This window comes from Triticum dicoccoides, chromosome 2A, assembly GCF_002162155.2.
Source record: "Triticum dicoccoides isolate Atlit2015 ecotype Zavitan chromosome 2A, WEW_v2.0, whole genome shotgun sequence".
NCBI lineage: Eukaryota > Viridiplantae > Streptophyta > Magnoliopsida > Poales > Poaceae > Triticum > Triticum dicoccoides.
The window spans coordinates 355,626,147-355,649,582 of record NC_041382.1 but is presented as its reverse complement, the minus strand read 5'-3'; positions in this window follow the sequence as shown (position 1 = coordinate 355,649,582).

Below are 23,436 nucleotides of genomic sequence, written 5' to 3'. Positions count from 1 at the left end.
GGTTTTGTAAAAAGCAAAAAAAAAATGATAAAAACTTCAAAAATTAAAATCCTTCTAGATGTAGTTATGTTACTACATCTACTAGTTAGGAAAATTTAAAAACTTAAATTTGGAAATGTTTTGCAAAAAGTGTAGGGAAAATGTAAAACGGCTATAACTTTTGCATATGATGTTAGAAAAAAACGTATAACATATCAAAATGTTTCAAAAATTAAAATCCTTCGAGATGTAGTTATGTTACTACATCTACTAGTTAGGAAAATTTAAAAACTTAAATTTGGACATGTTTTGCAAAAAGTGTAGGGAAAATGTAAAACGGCTATAACTTTTGCATACGATGTCAGAAAAAAACGTATAATATATCAAAATGTTCAGCATGAAAATCCGCATACGATGGAGACCGCCTATGGCCTGTTTGCAATTTTTTAGAATCCTCAAATTCTAAAAGGAAAAAATTTATGCTCAAATTTCAGTTTTTTTAATTTTGGTCAAATCTGGTCAAACTGTGGTCAAACTACTTATTCAAGAAGTATTAGTGTTACTAAATAATTATTCAAGAATATTAGTGTTACTAAATAATTATTTCAGTTTTTTGGAATTTTGGTCAAATCTGGTCAAACTGTGGTCAAACTTTGGTCAAAATGTGGTCAAACTCCTTATTCAAGAAATATTAGTGTTACTAAATAATTATTGTTTTTTAGAACAATAGTTTTAAACTCAAACAGCGAAATGTGTGACTTCATGCTCAAGCTAAACTCCCGAGGGTTAATAGGATTGACATCTTACTATTGTCAGGAAAACAACAAGTGCAGACTTGGAATCGAGGGAGAATAGAAGCTGGAAGTTAAGCATGCTCAGGCTGGAGTAGTGAGAGGATGGGTGACCGTCCGGGAAGTTAGATGATTTGGAATGATGAGGGGTGATTAGAGATTAAATTGAGCAGCGATGAGGGTGATTAGAGATTAGAGGTTAAAATAATTCAGAAATTTGAAAATTCGCGCAAAAATTCGAAAAAAAATTCCGCGGGTTAGTAGTAGCGCGGGTTTTTACCCACGCTACTACTAACGGACGTAGTAGTAGCGCGGGTTTTTACCCACGCTACTACTAACGGACGTAGTAGTAGCGCGGGTGGCACCCGCGCTGCTGCTATACGTTAGCTGTAGCGCCTTATTAGTAGCGCTAGCCCCCGCGCTGCTAATAGGCACAAAACCCGCGCTGCTGCTAGGCTTTTCCCTAGTAGTGCTTGCCCGAGATTCGATCGTCGGTATCATCATACCTAGTTCAATCTTGTTACCGGCAAGTCTCTTTACTCGTTCCGTAATGCATCATCTTGTAACTAACTCATTAGTCACATTGCTTGCAAGGCTTATAGTGATGTGCATTACGAGAGGGCCCAGAGATACCTCTCCGAAACAGGGAGTGACAAATCCTAATCTTGATCTATGCCAACTCAACAAACACCTTTGGATACACCTATAGAGCATCTTTATAATCACCCAGTTACGTTGTGACGTTTGATAGCACACAAGGTGTTCCTCTGGTATTCGGTAGTTGCATAATCTCATAGTCAAAGGAACATGTATAAGACATGAAGAAAGCACTAGCAATAAAACTGAACGATCATAATGCTAAGCTAACAGATGGGTCTTGTCCATCACATCATTCTCTAATGATGTGATCCCGTTCATCAAATGACAACACATGTCTATGGCTAGGAAACTTAACCATCTTTGATTAATGAGCTAGTCAAGTAGAGGCATACTAGGGACACTCTGTTTGTCTATGTATTCACACATGTAGTAAGTTTCCAGTTAATACAATTCTAGCATGAATAATAAACATTTATCATGATATAAGGAAATGTAAATAACAACTTTATTATTGCCTCTAGGGCATATTTCCTTCAGTCTCCCACTTGCACTAGAGTCAATAATCTAGTTCACATCGTCATGTGATTTAACACCAATAGTTCACATCTTTATGTGATTAGTTCACATCTCCATGTGACTAATACCCAAAGGGTTTACTAGAGTCAATAATCTAGTTCACATCTCTATGTGATTAACACCCAAAGAGTGAACATTTTTGCTTGTGAGAGAAGTTTAGTCAGCGGGTCTGCCACATTCAGAGCCGATGTATTTTGCAAATTTTCTATGTCTACAATGCTCTACTTGGAGCTACTCTAGCTAATTGCTCCCACTTTCAATATGTATCCAGATTGAGACTCAGAGTCATCCGGATTGGTGTAAAAGCTTGCATCGGTGTAAAAGCTTGCATCAGGAGTGGATCACTATTGTACCCTCTTGCCAAACTTTATGGTGAGGTACACAATAGGTCTGGTACACAACATAGCATACTTTATAGAACCTATGACTGAGACATAGGGAATGACTTTTCATTCTCTTTCTATTTCCTGCCGTGGTCGGGTTTTGAGTCTTTACTCAATTTCACACCTTGCAACACAGGCAAGAACTCCTTCTTTGACTGATCCATTTTGAACTACTTCAAAAACTTGTCAAGGTATGTACTCATTGAAAAAAACTTATCAAGCGTCTTGATCTATCTCTATAGATCTTGATGCTCAATATGTAAGCAGCTTCACCGAGGTCTTTCTTTGAAAAACTCCTTTCAAACACTCCTTTATGCTTTCCAGAAATTTCTACATCATTTTCGATCAATAATATGTCATTCACATATACTTATCAGAAAGGTTGTAGTGCTCCCACTCACTTTCTTGTAAATACAGGCTTCACCGCAAGTCTGTATAAAACTATATGCTTTGATCAACTCGTCAAAGCATATATTCCAACTCCGAGATGCTTGCACTAGTCCATAGATGGATTGTTGGAGCTTGCACACTTTGTTAGCACCTTTAGGATTGAGAAAACCTTCTGGTTGCATCATATACAACTCTTCTTTAATAAATCTATTAAGGAATACAGTTTTGACATCCATTTGCCAGATTTCATGAAATGCAGCAATAGCTAACATGATTCGGACAGACTTTAAGCATCGCTACGAGTGAGAAAATCTCATCGTAGTCAACACCATGAACTTGTCAAAAACCTTTTGTGACAATTCGAGCTTTGTAGATAGTGACACTACTATCAGCGTCTGTCTTCCTCTTGAAGATCCATTTATTCTCGATGGCTCACCGATCATCGGGAAAGTCAATCAAAGTCCACACTTTGTTCTCATACATGGATCCCATCTCAGATTTCATGGCTTCAAGCCATTTTGCGAAATCTGGGCTCATCATCGCTTCCTCATAGTCCGTAGGTTCTTCATGGTCAAGTAACATGTTCTCCAAAACAGGATTACCGTACCACTCTTGTGCTGATTGTACTCTGGTTGACCTACGAGGTTCGGTAGTACCTTGATATGAAGTTTCATGATCATCATCATTAGCTTCCTCACTAATTGGTGTAGGAATAACTGGAACTGATTTCTGTGATGAACTACTTTCCAATTTGGGAGGAGGACAATTACCTCATCAAGTTCTACTTTCCTCCCACTCACTTCTTTTGAGAGAAACTCCTTCTCTAGAAAGGATCCATTCTTAGCAACGAATATCTTGCCTTCGGATCTGTGATAGAAGGTGTACCCCAACAGTTTCTTTTGGGTATCCTATGAAGACGCACTTCTCCGATTTGGGTTTGAGCTTATCAGTTTGAAACCTTTTCACATAAGCATCGCAACCCCAAACTTTAAGAAACGACAGCTTTGGTTTTTTGCCAAACAATAGTTCATACAGTGTCATCTCAACGGATTTAGATGGTGCCCTATTTAACGTGAATGCAACTGTCTCTAATACATAACCCCCAAAACGATAGCGGTAAATCAGTAAGAGACATCATAGATCGCACCATATCTAATAAAGTGCGGTTACGATGTTCGAACACACCATTACCATGTGGTGTTCTAGGTGGCGTGAGTTGTGAAACTATTCCGCATTGTTTCAAATGAAGACCAAACTCATAACTCAAATATTCACCTCCACGACCAGATCGTAGAAACTTAATTTTCTTGTTACGATGATTTTCACTCTGAAATTCTTTGAACTTTTAAAATGTTTCAGACTTATGTTTCATCAAGTAGATATTCCCACATAATCTCAAACCATCTGTGAAGGTTAGAAAATAACGATACCCGCCGCGAGCATCAACACTCATCGGACCACATACATCCGTATCTATTATATGCTCCATGGTGTTCAAAACATTTTTGATGTCCCGGTTCTAATCTGTAAAGCATGGTGCACAAAACTATTAAGTAGTCATCATACAGAGCTTTGTCAAATGTTCCTAACGTGTGCATCTGCTCCTGCAATAGGTCTGTCACCTAGCGGTGCATCAAGGACATAATTCTTCTGTACAACAATGAGGATAATCCTTAGATCACGGACCAAGTCCGCATCATTGCTACTATCATCCTTCAACTTATTTTTCTCTAGGAACATATCAAAAAAATAAACTGGAAGCTACATCGCAAGCTATGGATCGACAACATAGATATGCAAATACTATCGGATACTAAGTTCATGATAAATTAAAGTTCAATTAATCAAATCATATTACTTAAGAAATCCCACTTAGATAGACATCCCTCTAGTCATCTAAACGATCACGTGATCCAAATCAACTAAACCATGTCCGATCATCACGTGAGATGGAATAGTTTTCAATGGTGAACATCACTATGTTCATCATATCTACTATATGATTCACGCTCGACCTTTCGGCCTCCAGTGTTCCGAGGCCATATCTGCATATGCTAGGCTCATCAAGTTTAACCTGAGTATTCTGCGTGTGCAAAACTGGCTTGCACCCGTTGTAGATGGACGTAGAGCTTATCACACCCGATCATCACGTGGTGTCTCGGCACGACGAACTTTGGCAACGGTGCATACTCAGGGAGAACACTTTTATCTTGAAATTTAGTGAGAGATCATCTTATAATGCTACCGTCAAACAAAGCAGAATAAGATGCATAAAGGATAAACATCACATGCAATCAATATAAGTGATATGATATGGCCATCATCATCTTGTGCTTGTGATCTCCATCTCCAAAGCATCATCATGATCACCATCATCACCGGCGTGACACCTTGATCTCAATCGTAGCATCGTTGTCGTCTCGCCAACTATTGCTTCTACGACTATCGCTACCGCTTAGTGATAAAGTAAAGAAATTATAGGGCGATTGCATTGCATACAATAAAGCGACAACCATATGGCTCCTACCAGTTGCCGATAACTCCGTTACAAAACATGATCATCTCATACAATAAATATACCATCATGTCTTGACCATATCACATCACAACATGCCCTACAAAAACAAGTTAGACGTCCTCTACTTTGTTGTTGCAAGTTTTACGTGGCTGCTACGGGCTGAGCAAGAACCGTTCTTACCTACGCATAAAAACCACAATGATAGTTCGTCAAGTTGGTGTTGTTTTAACCTTCTCAAGGACCGGGCGTAGCCACACTCGGTTCAACTAAAGTTGGAGAAACTGACACCCGCCAGCCACCTGTGTGCAAAGCACGTCGGTAGAACCAGTCTCGCGTAAGCGTACGCGTAATGTCGGTCCGGGCCGCTTCATCCAACAATACCGCCGAACCAAAGTATGACATGCTGATAAGCAGTATGACTTGTATCGCATAAAACCTGGCTCTGATACCATTGTTGGGGAACGTAGTAATTTCAAAAAAATTCCTACGCACACGCAGGATCATGGTGATGCATAGCAACGAGAAAGGAGAGTGGCGTCCAAGTACCCTCGTAGACCGTTAAGCGTAAGCGTTATGACAACGCGGTTGATGTAGTCGTACGTCTTCACAATTGACCGATCCTCAGTACCGAACGTACGGCACCTCCGCGTTTAGCACACGTTCAGCTCGGTGACGTCCCGCGAACTCACGATCCAGTAGAGCTCGGGGAAGAGTTTCGTCAGCACGACGGCGTGGTGACAATGTTGATGAAGCTACCGCAGTAGGGCTTCGCCTAAACACCGCTACAGTATTACCGAGGTGGATTATGCTGGAGGGGGGCACCGCACACGGCTGGGAGAGATCTTTGTGATCAACTTGTGTCTAGAGGTGTCCCTGCCCCCGTATATAAAGGAGCAAGGGGGGAGAGGCGGCCAGCCTGGAGGAGGAGGGCCAGGGAGGAGTCCTACTCCCACCGGGAGTAGGACTCCCTCCTTTCCTAGTTGGAGTAGGAGAAGGGGGAAGGAGGAGGGAGAGAGGAAGGAAAGGGGGGCGCCGCGCCCCCCTTTCTTGTCCAATTCGGACTAGAGGGAGAGGGGGCGCGCGGCATGCCCTGGCCGCCCCTCCTCTTCTCCACTAAGGCCCATCTTGGCCCATTAAACCCCCGGGGGGTTCCGGTAACCTCCGGTACTCCGGTAAAATCCTGATTTCACCCGGAACACTTCCGATATCCAAATATAGGCTTCCAATATATCAATCTTTATGTCTCGACCATTTCGAGACTCCTCGTCATGTCCGTGATCACATCCAGGACTCCGAACTTCCTTCGGTACATCAAAACACATAAACTCGTAATATAACTGTCGTCGAACTTTAAGAGTGCGGACCCTATGGGTTCGAGAACTATGTAGACATGACCAAGACATGTCTCCGGTCAATAACCAATAGCGGAACCTGGATGCTCATATTGGCGCCTACATATTCTACGAAGATCTTTATCGGTCAAACCGCATAACAACATATGTTGTTCTTTTTGTCATCGGTATGTTACTTGCCCGAGATTCGATCGTCGATATCTCAATACTGAGTTCAATCTCGTTACTGGCAAGTCTCTTTACTCGTTCTGTAACACATCATCCCGCAACTAACTCATTAGTTGCAATGCTTGCAAGGCTTTAAGTGATGTGTATTACCGAGTGGGCCCAGAGATACCTCTCCGACAATCAGAGTGACAAATCCTAATCTTGATCTATGCCAACTCAACAAGTATCATCGGAGACACCTGTAGAGCACCTTTATAATCACCCAGTTACGTTGTGACGTTTGGTAGCACACAAAGTGTTCCTCCGGTATTCGGGAGTTGCATAATCTCATAGTCATAAGAACTTGTATAAGTCGTGATGAAAGCAATAGCAGTAAACAAAACGATCAAGTGATAAGCTAACATAATGGGTCAAGTCAATCACATCATTATCCTAATGATGTGATCCCGTTAATCAAATGACAACTCATGGCTATGGCTAGGAAACATAACCATCTTTGATCAACGAGCTAGTCAAGTAGAGGTATACTAGTGACACTTTGTTTGTCTATGTATTCACACATGTACTAAGTTTCCGGTTAATACAATTCTAGCATGAATAATAAACATTTATCATGATATAAGGAAATATAAATTACAACTTTATTATTGCCTCTAGGGCATATTTCCTTCACTAGCATGCCGGGGTGCAACGCGAACGTGACAAGAGCGATGTATAGTCAAAACCGATTGACCGGTCGTTACCGGAACCACTATTCACACTAGAACCCTCGCTACTCGGCCTACGCCAGCCACTGCCCCAAAACCACACCTCCTTTCTAGCCCATTCCCCCACCTTTCGATCCCCTAGCCCGCATCAAGCGTCCCCTAGTTCGCTGGAAATCCATGGTGCACTGCAAGATCACGTACTACAAGATACTGACGCTGGAGTGCCGCGCACAAATTGCGGCGGCGGTCAGTGCCACAGACCTCCATTCCCAACTTGCTTTGCTGCGGGCCAATCCCCGAGTTTTCTAGAGCCAAGCTCCGAGAAGGAGGAAGCCGATCCAATGTTCATGGCGGAGGTCACAACGCACAAGGCCCCCGATGAATATGAGACGATGGACATCGACTTCGTGCCGGTGTCTGGGTACCCCATGGTGCTGGCAGACCAGCGGTTCAACCTGGCGATACTAAAGGAGGACCGGGAGGCGGAGGCTCAACTCGATGTGGAGCGCGCGCATGTCGCTGCCATCGAGGCCCTCCTGTAGGCGGAACCAGATGTCGTGGATGTGAACCAGGCGGCGGGGCTCAACTTGACGCGGAGCGCACGGATGCCAGTGCCATCGAGGCCCTCTTGCAGGTGGAACCGGACATCCTGGACTTGAACCGGGCGGCAGAGGCTCAACTCGACATGGAGCGCGCAGATGCCGCTGCCATCAAGGCCCTCCTACAGGCGGAACCGGACATCCTGGACTTGAACCGGGCGGCGGAGGCTCAACTCCACGCGGAGCACGGGGATGTTGCTTCCATCGAGGACCTCCTGTAGGCGGAACCGGACGTCCTGGACTTGAACCAGGCAGTGCTCTCGCCCGTGCAGAGTGCCTGCACACTCCATGTGAATGAGTCGCTAGAGGCCGAGGACAACCATGGTGCGGAGACACACGTCGGCAACTATGGCTGGTTCGCGCCGGCAGCCAAAGACGACGAGGCCGTCTCGTTCCGCGAGTAGTGATAATTTTTCTTTATTTGTTGTTTTTAGGGCCAAAGAGAAAGATGGCAGAGTCCGTACACATAAGTAAACATAGATTAAATATACTCAGACATAGATAATAAGCATACACGTACACAAGCATAGTTCAACCATAAGTACATAGGTCAGCCGTAAATTAATAAGCATACTCAAGCGTACATAGTTTGAACCCACATCTCATCTCATAGGCCGGCACGAACCTGAAGCTTCTCCAGGTACTCGGCGTATGCGTCGTGCGCCACCCTGCGAGAATACTTCAGCTTGAAGGAGCCAATGGCCCATTCTCTTGCATCCGCAAGAACACTTAGATACGCGGCATGAAGCTTGTGGTTGCGAAATGGGCATCGATAGCCGTCGTTTAAGAGGAGTGCAGTTCCATAGGGGGTGCCACCATCGGGAAAGGACGGTTGTCCGTGCCCCATATTTGATTGGGAGGAGGGAGATGATGACTGTCAACATATCATCGGGGAGGTTGCTGATGAAGTCTAGGCCTGCTGGAGTCACTTGCAGTTTTTGCTCGCCTCGCCTCCGCTTGTTTGCAGCCCCGTTCTCCACCTCCGGAGTCTCCTTGTCAGCGGCTCTTTCTGATAGAAGTGGGAGTACAGGGAATATTTAGTTAAAACAGGGCAATAGAAAAGTGTATTGGTAACTAGAAGTTATCAGGTAGGAATATAGTAAGAAAATGGAATAACAATCGGTTGCTTAAATACTAAACATGTAGATACTTGAAAAGAAAACTTACTTCGAACAAAGTCTGGATGGATGATATCGTCGGGGAAGTTAGCATATATCACATGACCAGGCCCTTTTATGTGTAGTGCAATTATAGTGCCAGCTTTTAGTACATGAAACTTAGAAATTTCTTTCCAAAGGCCAGTGCCAAATAGGAGCCGTCACGTTCATCAAGTCTTATAGTAGCAACGGTTGTAAATCAATGGTTTGTGTTCAGTATGACATCCCTGTAGTCTTAATTTATGTAAAGGGAAAGATTGTGCACTACAAATTATGTTGCATACCAAGGGACGTGCTGCAAAAAATGGTAGGATTGTTAAAGAAAATATGGTAACATGCAAAAATGGGCCCAAATTGAAAGAACTGTGTAGCAGTTGAAATCGAAGGACAAATATCTATAATTAAACAGATAGGGTAAACATGATGTCATGGAATATGAGAGTAATCAAAAGAACAATACATCATTAATTTTCCTAATATAGAAAGAAGAGGCGGGAAATCCCCTTTGACGGATATGGTGCATGTGGCTCCTTTTATCCAAATGTGTCAATATTTGGAATATGTTCAGGAAAGTAGGCCATGCCAACCGATTTAGGGTGAGAATGAACACACCACACGCATCCTCGAGTCATCTGGTACGGTGAGATGGAATGTCTGGCGAAGGTCGCAAAGTCCTGATGTGTCCGTGCACTGTACACTCTATGAATGGAAGAAAACCCTCAAATCAGCTCGAATAAAAATGAATTCACGGCAATTTCGGCTGGGTGATTAAAGGAGGCAGATGAACTGGAATAAGAGATGAGATAATATCTCATTAAATTAGTTACCTTGTTGTCCATGAGACAGAACCCTCAGTACGGCAGATTCCCCAACTGAGCGGAGCTGGGTCGATCGCGAGCAGTGTCGAGAAACTCGATGGCGATAGGTGGTGGCAAGCGGAAGTGGTGAAATGCAGTGGGCTTTGCCGGCAGCCTGGCGGCGGCAGGCATTGAGCCAAGTGGTTACCGCGGCGATAGGCGGTGCCATGCATAGACGCGGAGGAGCTTGTGCAGGTGTGAATGGGGACCGAAGGGGGTGGTTGGTGAGGTGAGGGTTTTTGTGACGTGGGGATGGTGAGGGTTTTCTTTTTTCTTTTTTGAATTGGGTGGTGAGGGTTTTCTGTCCCACAAAGAATTTAGGAGGCGACGGTTTGCTAGAGCCAACCATGTGTCATTGACGCAACAGGCAAAATGAAAGTCATTGCACACGGTTCCAATTTTGGGAACCGTGTGTGATTGACGTACTACCTCTATCCTGGTTTATTGGTCCCCTTTGTAATTTTTATCAAATGTTGACCAAATATTTTACTAAGAAATGTTTATGCATGTCACCAAAAATTATATCATTGAACACTATGCTCAAATACCCATCCAACAATATAATTTTTGCTGACCTGCACTAACATTTTGTCAGTTAAACCTTTGGTCAAAATTTAACACAAATTACAAAGGGGACCAATAAACCAAGACGTAGGTAGATTACATCAACCGAACAGATTGCATCCATATCCCACGGTTAGACATAAGTAAACATAGATCCCATCTCAGATTTCATGGCTTCAAGCCATTTTGTGAAATCTGGGCTCATCATCACTTCCTCATAGTCCGTAGGTTCTTCATGGTCAAGTAGCATGTTCTCCAGAACAGGATTACCGTACCACTCTCGTGCTGATCATACTCTGGTTGACCTACGAGGTTCGGTAGTAACTTGATATGAAGTTTCATGATCATCATCATTAGCTTCCTCACTAATTGGTGTAGGAATAACTGGAACTGATTTTTGTGATGAACTACTTTCCAATTTGGGAGAAGGTCAATTACCTCATCAAGTTCTACTTTCCTCCCACTCACTTCTTTCGAGAGAAACTCCTTCTCTAGAAAGGATCCATTCTTAGCAACGAATATCTTGCCTTCGGATCTGTGATAGAAGGTGTACCCCAACAGTTTCTTTTGGGTATCCTATGAAGACGTACTTCTCCGATTTGGGTTCGAGCTTATCAGTTTGAAACCTTTTCACATAAGCATCGCAACCCCAAACTTTAAGAAACGACAGCTTTGGTTTTTTGCCAAACCATAGTTCATACGGTGTCATCTCAACGGATTTAGATGGTGCCCTATTTAACGTGAATGCAACTGTCTCTAATGCATAACCCCCAAAATGATAGCGGTAAATCAGTAAGAGACATCATAGATCACACCATATCTAATAAAGTGCGGTCACGACGTTCGAACACACCATTACGATGTGGTGTTCCAGGTGGCGTGAGTTGCGAAACTATTCCGCATTGTTTCAAATGAAGACCAAACTCATAACTCAAATATTCACCTCCACGACCAGATCGTAGAAACTTATTTTTCTTGTTACGATGATTTTCACTCTGAAATTCTTTGAACTTCTAAAATGTTTCAGACTTATGTTTCATCAAGTAGATATTCCCATATATTCTCAAACCATCTGTGAAGGTTAGAAAATAACGATACCCGCCGCGAGCATCAACACTCATCGGACCACATACATCCATATGTATTATTTCCAATAAGTCTGTTGCTCGTTCCATTGTTTCGGAGAACGGAGTCTTAGTCATCTTGCCCATGAGGCATGGTTCGCAAGTATCAAGTGATTCATAGTCAAGTGATTCCAAAAGCCCATCAGCATGGAGTTTCTTCATGCGCTTTACACCAATATGACCTAAACGGCAGTGCCACAAATAAGTTGCACTATCATTATTAAACTTATATCTTTTGGCTTCAATACTATGAATATGTGTATCACCACAATCGAGATTCAATAAATCATTCACCTTGGGTTTATGACCACAGAAGGTTTTATTCATGTAAACAGAATAAAAATTATTCCTTGACTTAAAATGAATAACCGTATTGCAATAAACATGATCCAATCATATTATGTTCAACGCAAACACCAAATAACATTTATTTTAGGTTGAACACAAATCCCGAAGGTAAAGGGTGTGTGGGATGGTGATCTTATCAACCTTGGGATCACTTCCAACACACATCGTCACCTTGCCCTCAACTAGTCTCTGTTCATTTTGCAACTCCCCTTTCGAGTTACTACTCTTTGCAACTGAACCAATATCAAATACTGAGGGGTTGCTATAAACACTAGTAAAGTACACATCAATAACATGGATATCAAATATACTTTTGTTAACTTTGCCATCCTTCTTATCCGCCAAGTATCTAGGGCAGTTCCACTTCTAGTGACCATTTCCTTTGCAGTAGAAGCACTCAGTTCCAGGCTTCGGTCTAGCTTTGGGCTTCTTCATGGGAGCAGCAACTTTCTTGCTATTCTTCTTTGAAGTTCCTCTTTCTTTCCCTTTACCCTATTCATGAAACTAGTGGTCTTTTTAACCATCAACACTTAATGCTATTTCTTGATTTCTACCTTCGCCGATTTCAGCATCGCGAAGAGCTTGGGAATTACTTTCGTCACCCCTTGCATATTATAGTTCATCACTAAGTTCTAGTAACTTGGTGATAGTGACTAGAGAACTTTGTCAATTACTATCTTATCTGGAAGATTAACTCCCACTTGATTCAAGCAATTGTAGTACCCAGACAATGTGAGCACATGCTCAATAGTTGAGCTATTCTCCTCCATCTTGTAGGAAAAGTACTATCAGAGGTCTCATACCTCTCGACACGGGCATGAGTATGAAATACCAATTTCAACTCTTAGAACATCTTATATGCTCCATGGTGTTCAAAACATTTTTGATGTCCCGGTTCTAATATGTAAAGCATGGTGCACACAAGTATTAAGTAGTCATCATACAGAGCTTTGTCAAATGTTCATAACGTGTGCATCTGCTCCTGCAATAGGTCTGTCACCTAGCGGTGCATCAAGGACATAATTCTTCTATACAGCAATGAGGATAATCCTTAGATCACGGACCAAGTCCGCATCATTGCTACTATCATCCTTCAACTTATTTTTCTTTAGGAACATATCAAAAAATAAACTGGAAGCTACATCGCAAGCTATTGATCGACAACATAGATATGCAAATACTATCAGGTACTAAGTTCATGATAAATTAAAGTTCAATTCATCATATTACTTAAGAACTCCCACTTAGATAGACATCCCTCTAGTCATCTAAATGATCACGTGATCCAAATCAACTAAACCATGTCCGATCATCACATGAGATGGAGTAGTTTTCAATGTCGAACATCACTATGTTCATCATATCTACTATATGATTCACGCTCGACCTTTCGGTCTCTAGTGTTCTGAGGCCATATCTGCATATGCTAGGCTCATCAAGTTTAACATGAGTATTCTGCGTGTGCAAAACTGGCTTGCACCCGTTGTAGATGGACGTAGAGCTTATCACACCCGATCATCACGTGGTGTCTCGGCACGACGAACTTTGGCAACGGTGCATACTCAGGGAGAACACTTTTATCTTGAAATTTAGTGAGAGATCATCTTATAATGCTACCGTCAAACAAAGCAGAATAAGATGCATAAAGGATAAACATCACATGCAATCAATATAAGTGATATGATATGGCCATCATCATCTTGTGCTTGTGATCTCCATCTCCAAAGCACCGTTGTGATCACCATCGTCACCGGCGCGACACCTTGATCTCCATCGTAGCATCGTTGTCGTCACGCCAACTATTGCTTCTACGACTATCGCTACCGCTTAGTGATAAAGTAAAGCAATTATAGGGCGATTGCATTGCATACAATAAAGCAACCATATGGCTCCTGCCAATTGCCGATAACTCCGTTACAAAACATGATCATCTCATACAATAAATATACCATCATGTCTTGACCATATCACATCACAACATGCCCTGCAAAAACAAGTTAGACGTCCTCTACTTTGTTGTTGCAAGTTTTACGTGGCTGCTACGGGCTGAGCAAGAACAGTTCTTACCTACGCATCAAAACCAGAACGATAGTTTGTCAAGTTGGTGTTGTTTTAACCTTCTCAAGGACCGGGCGTAGCCACACTCGGTTCAACTAAAGTTGGAGAAACTGACACCCGCCAGCCACCTGTGTGCAAAGCACGTCGGTAGAACCAGTCTCGCGTAAGCGTACGCGTAATGTCGGTTCGGGCCGCTTCATCCAACAATACCGCCGAACCAAAGTATGACATGCTGATAAGCAGTATGAATTGTATCGCCCACAACTCACTTGTGTTCTACTCGTGCAAATAACATCAACGCATAAAACTTGGCTCTGATACCACTGTTGGGGAACGTAGTAATTTCAAAAAAATTCCTACGCACACGCAGGATCATGGTGATGCATAGCAACGAGAAAGGAGAGTGTCGTCCACGTACCCTCGTAGACCATTAAGCGGAAGCATTTTGACAACACGGTTGATGTAGTCGTACGTCTTCACAATTAACCGATCCTCAGTACCGAACGTACGGCACCTCCGTGTTCAGCACACGTTCAGCTCAGTGATGTCCCGCGAACTCACGATCCAGTAGAGCTCAGGGAAGAGTTTCGTCAGCACGATGGCGTGGTGACGATGTTGATGAAGCTACCGCAGCAGGGCTTCGCCTAGACACCGCTACAGTATTACCGAGGTGGATTATGGTGGAGGGGGCACCGCACACGGCTGGGAGAGATCTTTTTGATCAACTTGTGTCTAGAGGTGCCCCCTACCCTCGTATATAAAGGAGCAAGGGGGAGAGGCGGCCGGCCAGGAGGAGGAGCGCCAGGGAGGAGTCCTACTCCCACCGGGAGTAGGACTCCCTCCTTTCCTAGTTGGAGTAGGAGAAGGGGGACGGAGGAGGGAGAGAGGAAGGAAAGGGGGGCGCCGCCCCCCCCCCCTTCCTTGCCCAATTCGGACTAGAGGGAGAGGGGGCGCGCGGCCTGCCCTGGCCGACCCTCCTCTTCTCCACTAAGGCCCATCTTGGCCCATTAAACCCCCGGGGGGTTCCGGTAACCCCCGGTACTCCGGTAAAATCCCGCGTTCACCCGGAACAATTCCGATATCCAAATATAGGCTTCCAATATATCAATCTTTATGTCTCGACCATTTCGAGACTCCTCGTCATGTCCGTGATCACATCCGGGACTCCGAACTTCCTCGCTACATCAAAACACATAAACTCATAATATAACTGTCGTCGAACTTTAAGCGTGCGGACCCTACGGGTTCGAGAACTATGTAGACATGACCGAGACATGTCTCCGGTCAATAACCAATAGCGGAACCTGGATGCTCATATTGGCTCCTACATATTCTACGAAGATCTTTATCGGTCAAACCGCATAACAACATATGTTGTTCTTTTTGTCATCGGTATGTTACTTGCCCGAGATTCGATCGTCGGTATCTCAATACCGAGTTCAATCTCGTCACCGGCAAGTCTCTTTACTCGTTCCGTAACACATCATCCCACAACTAACTCATTAGTTGCAATGCTTGCAAGGCTTTAAGTGATGTGTATTACCGAGTGGGCCCAGAGATACCTCTCCAACAATCAGAGTGACAAATCCTAATTTTGATCTATGCCAAATCAACAAGTACCATCAGAGACACCTGTAGAGCACCTTTATAATCACCCAGTTATGTTGTGACGTTTGGTAGCACACAAAGTGTTCCTCCGGTATTCGGGAGTTGCATAATCTCATAGTGATAAGAACTTGTATAAGTCGCGAAGAAAGCAATAGCAGTAAACAAAACGATCAAGTGATAAGCTAACGGAATCGGTCAAGTCAATCACATCATTATCCTAATGATGTGATCCCGTTAATAAAATGACAACTCATGGCTATGGCTGGGAAACATAACCATCTTTGATCAACGAGCTAGTTAAGTAGAGGTATACTAGTGACACTTTGTTTGTCTATGTATTCACACATGTACTAAGTTTCCGGTTAATACAATTCTAGCATGAATAATAAACATTTATCATGATATAAGGAAATATAAATTAGAACTTTATTATTGCCTCTAAGGCATATTTCCTTCACTAGCGTGCCGGGGTGCAACGCGAACGCGACAAGAGTGATGTATAGTCAAAAACGATTGACCGGTTGTTATCGGAACCACTATTCACACTAGAACCCTCGCTGCTCGGCCTACGCCAGCCACTGCCCCAAAACCACACCTCCTCTCTAGCCCATTCCCCCACCTTTCGATCCCCTAGCCCGCATCAAGCGTCCCCTAGTTCGCTGGAAAGCCATGGTGCGCTGCAAGATCACGTACTACAAGATGCTGACGCTAGAGCGCTGCGCACAAATCGCGGCGGCGGTCAGTGCCACAGACCTCCATTCCCAACTTGCTTTGCTGCGGGCCAATCCCCGAGTTTTCTGGAGCCAAGCTCCGAGAAGGAGGAAGCCGATCCAATGTTCATGGCGGAGGTCACGACACACAAGGCCCCCGATGAATATGAGACGATGGACGTCGACTTCGTGCCGGCTTCCGGGTCCCCCATGGCGCTGGCAGACCAACGGTTCAACCTGGCGATACTAAAGGAGGACTGGGAGGCGGAGGCTCAACTCGATGCGGAGTGCACGCATGTCGCTGCCATCGAGGCCCTCCTGCAGGCGCAACCAGATGTCGTGGATGTGAACCAGGCGGCGAAGGCTCAACTTGACGCGGAGCGCACGGATGCCAGTGCCATCGAGGCCCTCTTGCAGGTGGAACCGGACATCCTGGACTTGAACCGGGCGGCAGAGGCTCAACTCGACGCAGAGCGCGCAGATGCCGCTGCCATCAAGGCCCTCCTATAGGCGGAACCGGACATCCTGGACTTGAACCGGGCGGCGGATGCTCAACTCCACGTGGAGCACGGGGATGTTGCTGCCATCGAGGCCCTCCTGCAGGCGGAACCAGACGTCCTGGACTTGAACCAGGCAGTGCTCTCGTCCGTGCAGAGCGCCTGCACACTCCGTGTGAATGAGTCGCTAGAGGCCGAGGACAACCACGGTGCGGAGACACATGTCGGCAGCTATGGATGGTTCGCGCCAGCAGCCAAAGACGACGAGGTCGTCTCATTCCGCGAGTAGTGATAATTTTTCTTTATTTGTTGTTTTTAGGGCCAAAGAGAAAGATGGCAGAGTCCATACACATAAGTAAACATAGATTAAATATACTCAGGCATAGATAATAAGCATACACGTACACAAGCATAGTTCAACCATAAGTACATAGGTCAGCCGTAAATTAATAAGCATACTCAAGCATACATAGTTTGAACCCACATCTCATCTCATAGGTCGGCACGAACCTGAAGCTTCTCCAGGTACTTGGCGTATGCGCCGTGCGCCACCCTGCGAGAATACTTTAGCTTTAAGGAGCCAATGGCCCATTCTCTTGCATCCGCGAGAACACTAGATACGCGTCATGAAGCTTGTGGTTGCAAAATGGGCATCGATAGCCGCCATTTAAGAGGAGTGCATTTCCATAGGGGGGCGCCACCATCGGGAAAGGACGGTTGTCCGTGCCCCATATTTGATTGGGAGGTGGGAGATGATGACTGTCAACATATCATCGGGGAGGTTGCTGATGAAGTCTAGGACTGCTGGAGTCACTTGCGGTTTTTGCTCTCCCCGCCTCCGCTTGTTTGCAGCCCCGTTCTCCACCTTCGGAGTCTCCTTGTCAGCGGCGCTTTCTGATAGAAGTGGGAGTACAGGGAATATTTAGTTAAAACAGGGCAATAGAAAAGTGTATTGGTAACTAGAAGTTATCAGGTAGGAATATAGTAAGAAAATGGAATAACAATTGGTTGCTTAAATACTAAACATGTAGATACTTGAAAAGAAAACTTACTTCGAACAAAGTCTAGACGGATGATATCATCGGGGAAGTTAGCATATATCTCATGACCAGGCCCTTTTATGTGTAGTGCAATTATAGTGTCAGCTTTCAGCACATGAAACTTAGAAATTTCTTTCCAAAGGCCAGTGCCAAAATAGGAGCCGTCACGTTCATCAAGTCTTATAGTAGCAACGGTTGTAAATCAATGGTTTGTGTTCAGTATGACATCCCTGTAGTCTTAATTTATGTAAAGGGAAAAATTGTGCACTACAAATTCTGTTGCATACCAAGGGACGCGCTGTAAAAAATGGTAGGATTGTTAAAGAAAATATGGTAACATGCAAATATGGGCCCAAATCGAAAGAACTGTGCAGCAGTTGAAATCGAAGGACAAATATCTATAATTAAACAGATAGGGTAAACATGATGTCATGGAAATATAAGAGTAATCAAAAGAACAATACATCATTAATTTTCCTAATATAGAAAGAAGAGGCGGGAAATCCCCTTTGACGTATATGGTGCATGTGGCTCCTTTTATCCAAATGTGTCAATATTTGGAATATGTTCAGGAAAGTAGGCCATGCCAACCGATTTAGGGTGAGACTGAACACACCACGCGCATCCTCGAGTCATCTGGTACGGTGAGATGGAATGTCTGGCGAAGGTCGCAAAGTCCTGATGTCTCCATGCACTGTACACTCTATGAATGGAAGAAAACCCTCAAATCAGCTCATTGAATTAGAATAAGAGATGAGATAATATCTCATTGAATTAGTTACCTTGTTGTCCATGAGACAGAACCCTTAGTACGGCAGATTCCCCAACTGAGCTGAGCTGGGTCGATCGCGAGCAGCATTGAGAAACTCGATGGCGATAGGTGGCGGCAAGCGGAAGTGGTGAAATGCAGTGGGCTTTGCCGGCGGCCTGGTGGCGGCAGGCATCGAGCCAAGTGGTTACTGCAGCGATAGGCGGTAACATGCATAGACGCGGAGGAGCTTGTGCAGGTGTGAATGGGGACCGGAGGGGGTGGTGGGTGAGGTGAGGGTTTTTGTGACGTGGGGATGGTGATGGTTTTCTTTTTTCTTTTTTGAATTGGGTGGTGAGGGTTTTCTGTCCCACAAAGAATTTCGGAGGCGACGGTTTGCTAGAGCCAACCATGTGTCATTGACGCAACAGGCAAAATGAAAGTCATTGCACACGGTTCCAATTTTGGGAACCGTGTGTGAGGGAGTCCTGTATTAGGGGGTGTTCGGGTAGCCGGACTATACCTTCAGCCGGACTCCAGGACTATGAAGATACAAGATTGAAGACTTCGTCCCATGTCCGGATGGGACTTTCCTTGGCATGGAAGGCAAGCTTGGCGATGCGGATATTCAAGATCTCCTACCATTGTAACCGACTCTGTGTAACCCTAACCCTATCCGGTGTCTATATAAACCGGAGGGTTGTAGTCCGTAGGACATCAACTCCATATACAACAATCATACCATAGGCTAGCTTTTAGGGTTTAGCCTCCTTGATCTCGTGGTAGATCTACTCTTGTACTACCCATATTAATCAAGCAGGAGTAGGGTATTACCTCCATCGAGAGGGCCCGAACCTGGGTAAAAACATCGTGTCCCTTGTCTCCTGTTACCATCCGGCCTTGACGCACAGTTCAGGACCCCCTACCCGAGATCCGCCGGTTTTGACACCGACATTGGTGCTTTCATTGAGAGTTCCTCTGTGTCGTCGCCTTTAGGCCCGATGGCTCCTTTGATCATCAACAACAATGAGGTCCAGGGTGAGACTTTTCTCCCCGGACAGATCTTCGTCTTCGGCGGCTTCACACTGCGGGCCAATTCGCTTGGCCACCTCGAGCAGATCGGAAGCTACGCCCCTGGCCATCAAGTCAGGATTGGAAGCTTAAACTACACGGCTGACATCCGCGGAGACTTGATCTTCGACGGGTTCGAGCCACGGCCAAGCGCGCCACACTATCTCGAGGGGCATGATCTAGCTCTGCCTCCGGACAGTGTCCTGGAGGCCGCACACGCACCGGTTGCGACCCCTAACTCGGAGCCTATTGCGCCAATCGAGGATGAGCAGTTGGACGTCACCTCGGGGGCTGTGATCTCAAAGGCGATCGAGCCGAACGCCAGCCCTGTACTCTGCATGACCCATGACTCCGAGGATCCGGACTCCTCCCCGGACTCCGAACCCCCCGCGCCCTGGCCAATCGAATCCGATTGGGCGCGATAATGGAGTTCACCGCCGCGGACATCTTTCAGCACTCGCCTTTTGGCGACATCCTGAATTCTCTCAAGTCTCTATCTTTATCAGGAGAGCCCTGGCCTGATTACGGTCAGCGAGGATGGGATACGGACGATGAAGAAGTTCAAAGCCCACCCACCACCCACTTTGTAGCCACTGTCGACGATTTAACCGACATGCTTGACTTCGGCTCCGAAGACATCGACGGTATGGACGACGATGTAGGAGACGAACAGGAACCAGCACCTGTAGGGCGCTGGAAGGCCACCTTGTCATCTGACATATATATGGTGGATACTCCAAAAGATGGAGATCGCGATGGAACAACGGGGGATGACACCTCCAAGAAACAGCCAAAGCACCGGCGTCAGCGGCGCCGCTCTAAATCCCGCCAAAGCAAAAACGGTGATTCCGGCACGGGGGATAATACTACCCCGGATAGCGCCGAAGAACACCCACCCCAGCAAGATTCAGCACAGAAAGATGGAGAAGCCAGCCCTCATGAGAGAGCGACAGACCGAGAGGTCGAGGATGATAACTATATGCCTCCCTCCGAAGACGAGGCAAGCCTCGATGACGACGAATTCGTCGTACCATCAGACCCCGCCGAACAAGAGCGTTTCAAACGCAGGCTTTTAGCCATGGCAAGCAGCCTCGAGAAAAATCAGCAAGAGCTTAGAGCTGAACAAGATTTGCTAGCTGACAGATGGACTGAAGTCCTTGCGGCCGAAGAGTATGAACTCGAACGCCCCTCCAAGAGTTACCCAAAGCGCAGGCCGCTACCCCGATCAGAGGAGGAAGCACCTACATCACCAGCGCACGACATGGCAGACCGGCCACCTCGCGGCCGCGACAAAGAAGCCTCTCGGCCCTCCACCCAAGCCATGCCCCGACGCTGCTCAACTAAGGCACAGGGAAATACGCCAGACCTGCGAGACGTACTGGAGGATAAAGCAAGACAAACAAGATCGATCTACGGATCGTGTAGGCGCCCTACGGCACGTGACGATGATCTTCACTCCAGATACAACAAATCCGGCCGGGCCGAACACAACAGACATAGCTCTTCTGAGCTGCGCCGTGATATAGCCCAGTACAGAGGCTCCGCACACCCGCTATGCTTCATGGATGAAGTAATGGATCATAAAATCCTAGAGGGTTTCAAACCCGTAAACATTGAATCATACGATGGCACAACAGATCCGGCGGTATGGATCGAGGATTATCTCCTTCACATCCACATGGCACGCGGCGATGATCTACACGCCATCAAATACCTCCCGCTCAAACTTAAAGGACCGGCCCGGCATTGGCTTAACAGCTTACCAGCAGACTCAATTAGTTCTTGGGAGGACCTGGAAGCCGCATTCCTCGACAACTTCCAGGGCACTTACATGTGACCACCGGATGCCGACGACTTAAGCCACATAATTCAGCAGCCAGAGGAATCGGCCAGGCAATTCTGGACACGGTTCCTAACAAAGAAAAACCAGGTAGTCGACTGTCCGGATGCAGAGGCCCTAGCAGCCTTCAAGCATAACATCCGCGACAAGTGGCTTGCCCGGCACCTGGGACAGGAAAAGCCGAAATCTATGGCAGCCCTCACGACACTCATGACCCGCTTTTGCGCATGAGAAGACAGCTGGCTAGCTCGCAGTAACAACTTATCAAAGAACCCTGGTAATTCGGATACCAAGGACAAAAGTGGTAGGACATGTCGGAATAAGCAAAAACGCCGCGTTAGCAGCGACAGCAATGAAGACACGGCAGTCAATGCCGGATTCAGAGGCTATAAATCCGGTCAACAGAAAAATCCATTCAAAAAGAATACTCAGGGCCCGTCTAGTTTGGACCGAATACTCGACCGCTTGTGCCAGATACATGGCACCCCCGAAAGGCCAGCCAATCACACTAACAGGGATTATCGGGTTTTCAAGCAGGCAGGCAAGTTAAGAGCCGAAAACAAAGACAAGGGGCTGCACAGCGACGACGAGGAGGAGCTCAGGCCGCCGAACAACAATGGACAGAAGGGCTTTCCCCCACAAGTGCAGACAGTGAACATGATATACGCAACCCACATTCCCAAGAGGGAGCGGAAGCGTGCGCTACGGGACGTATACGCGATGGAGCCAGTCGCCCCAAAGTTCAACCCATGGTCCTCCTGCCCAATCACTTTTGATCGAAGGGACCATCCCACTAGCATCCGTCATGGCGGCTTCGCCGCATTGGTTCTCGACCCAATCGTCGACGGATTTCATCTCACAAGAGTCCTCATGGACGGCGGCAGTAGCCTGAACCTGCTTTACCAGGATACAGTGCGGAAAATGGGCATAAATCCCTCAAGGATTAAGCTCACAAAACGACCTTTAAAGGCGTTATACCAGGTGTAGAAGCCAACTGTACAGGCTCAGTAACACTTGACGTGGTCTTCGGATCCCCGGACAATTTCCGAAGCAAAGAGTTAATCTTCGATATAGTCCCGTTTCACAGTGGCTATCACGCCCTGCTCGGACGAACCGCATTCGCAAAGTTCAATGCGGTGCTACACTACGCATATCTCAAGCTCAAGATGCCAGGCCCTCGAGGAGTAATCACGGTCAACGGAAACATCGAACGCTCCCTCCGTACGGAGGAGCACATGACGGCTCTCACAGCGGAAGTACAAAGTAGCCTTCTTAGGCAATTCTCCAGTCCGGCCGTTAAAAAGCCAGACACTGCCAAGCGCGCCTGGAGTAACCCACAGCAGGACCGCCTGGCACACTCTGAGCAAGCGTAGCAATGCGGCCCCAACCCCAGCTCTCGCGACATAGCGAAACCAGTGCCTCGCGTACATAATTACGCCCTTGAAATACCATGGGCACAGGGGAAGGGGCACAATAACGGCACGCCCAAAATACGGCTTAAAACGTACTAGGGGCTGCCGGATTCTTTTTTTTAATTTTTTCTTACTTTCAGGACTCCATACTTCGGACGACCTGTTCGGCAATTCGACTGCCGCACAAATGATGCAAGATCCAGGGAGACAGACAAGCCATGCCGCATTATGGAACTCCCAGGTGGTCTCTGTTACGAGCAGTATACCTGTTTTGAATACAATTCCGGGGCCTGCCCCTGGTCAGGACGTGTTAAATAGTCCAATATCCTTTTTCTTATC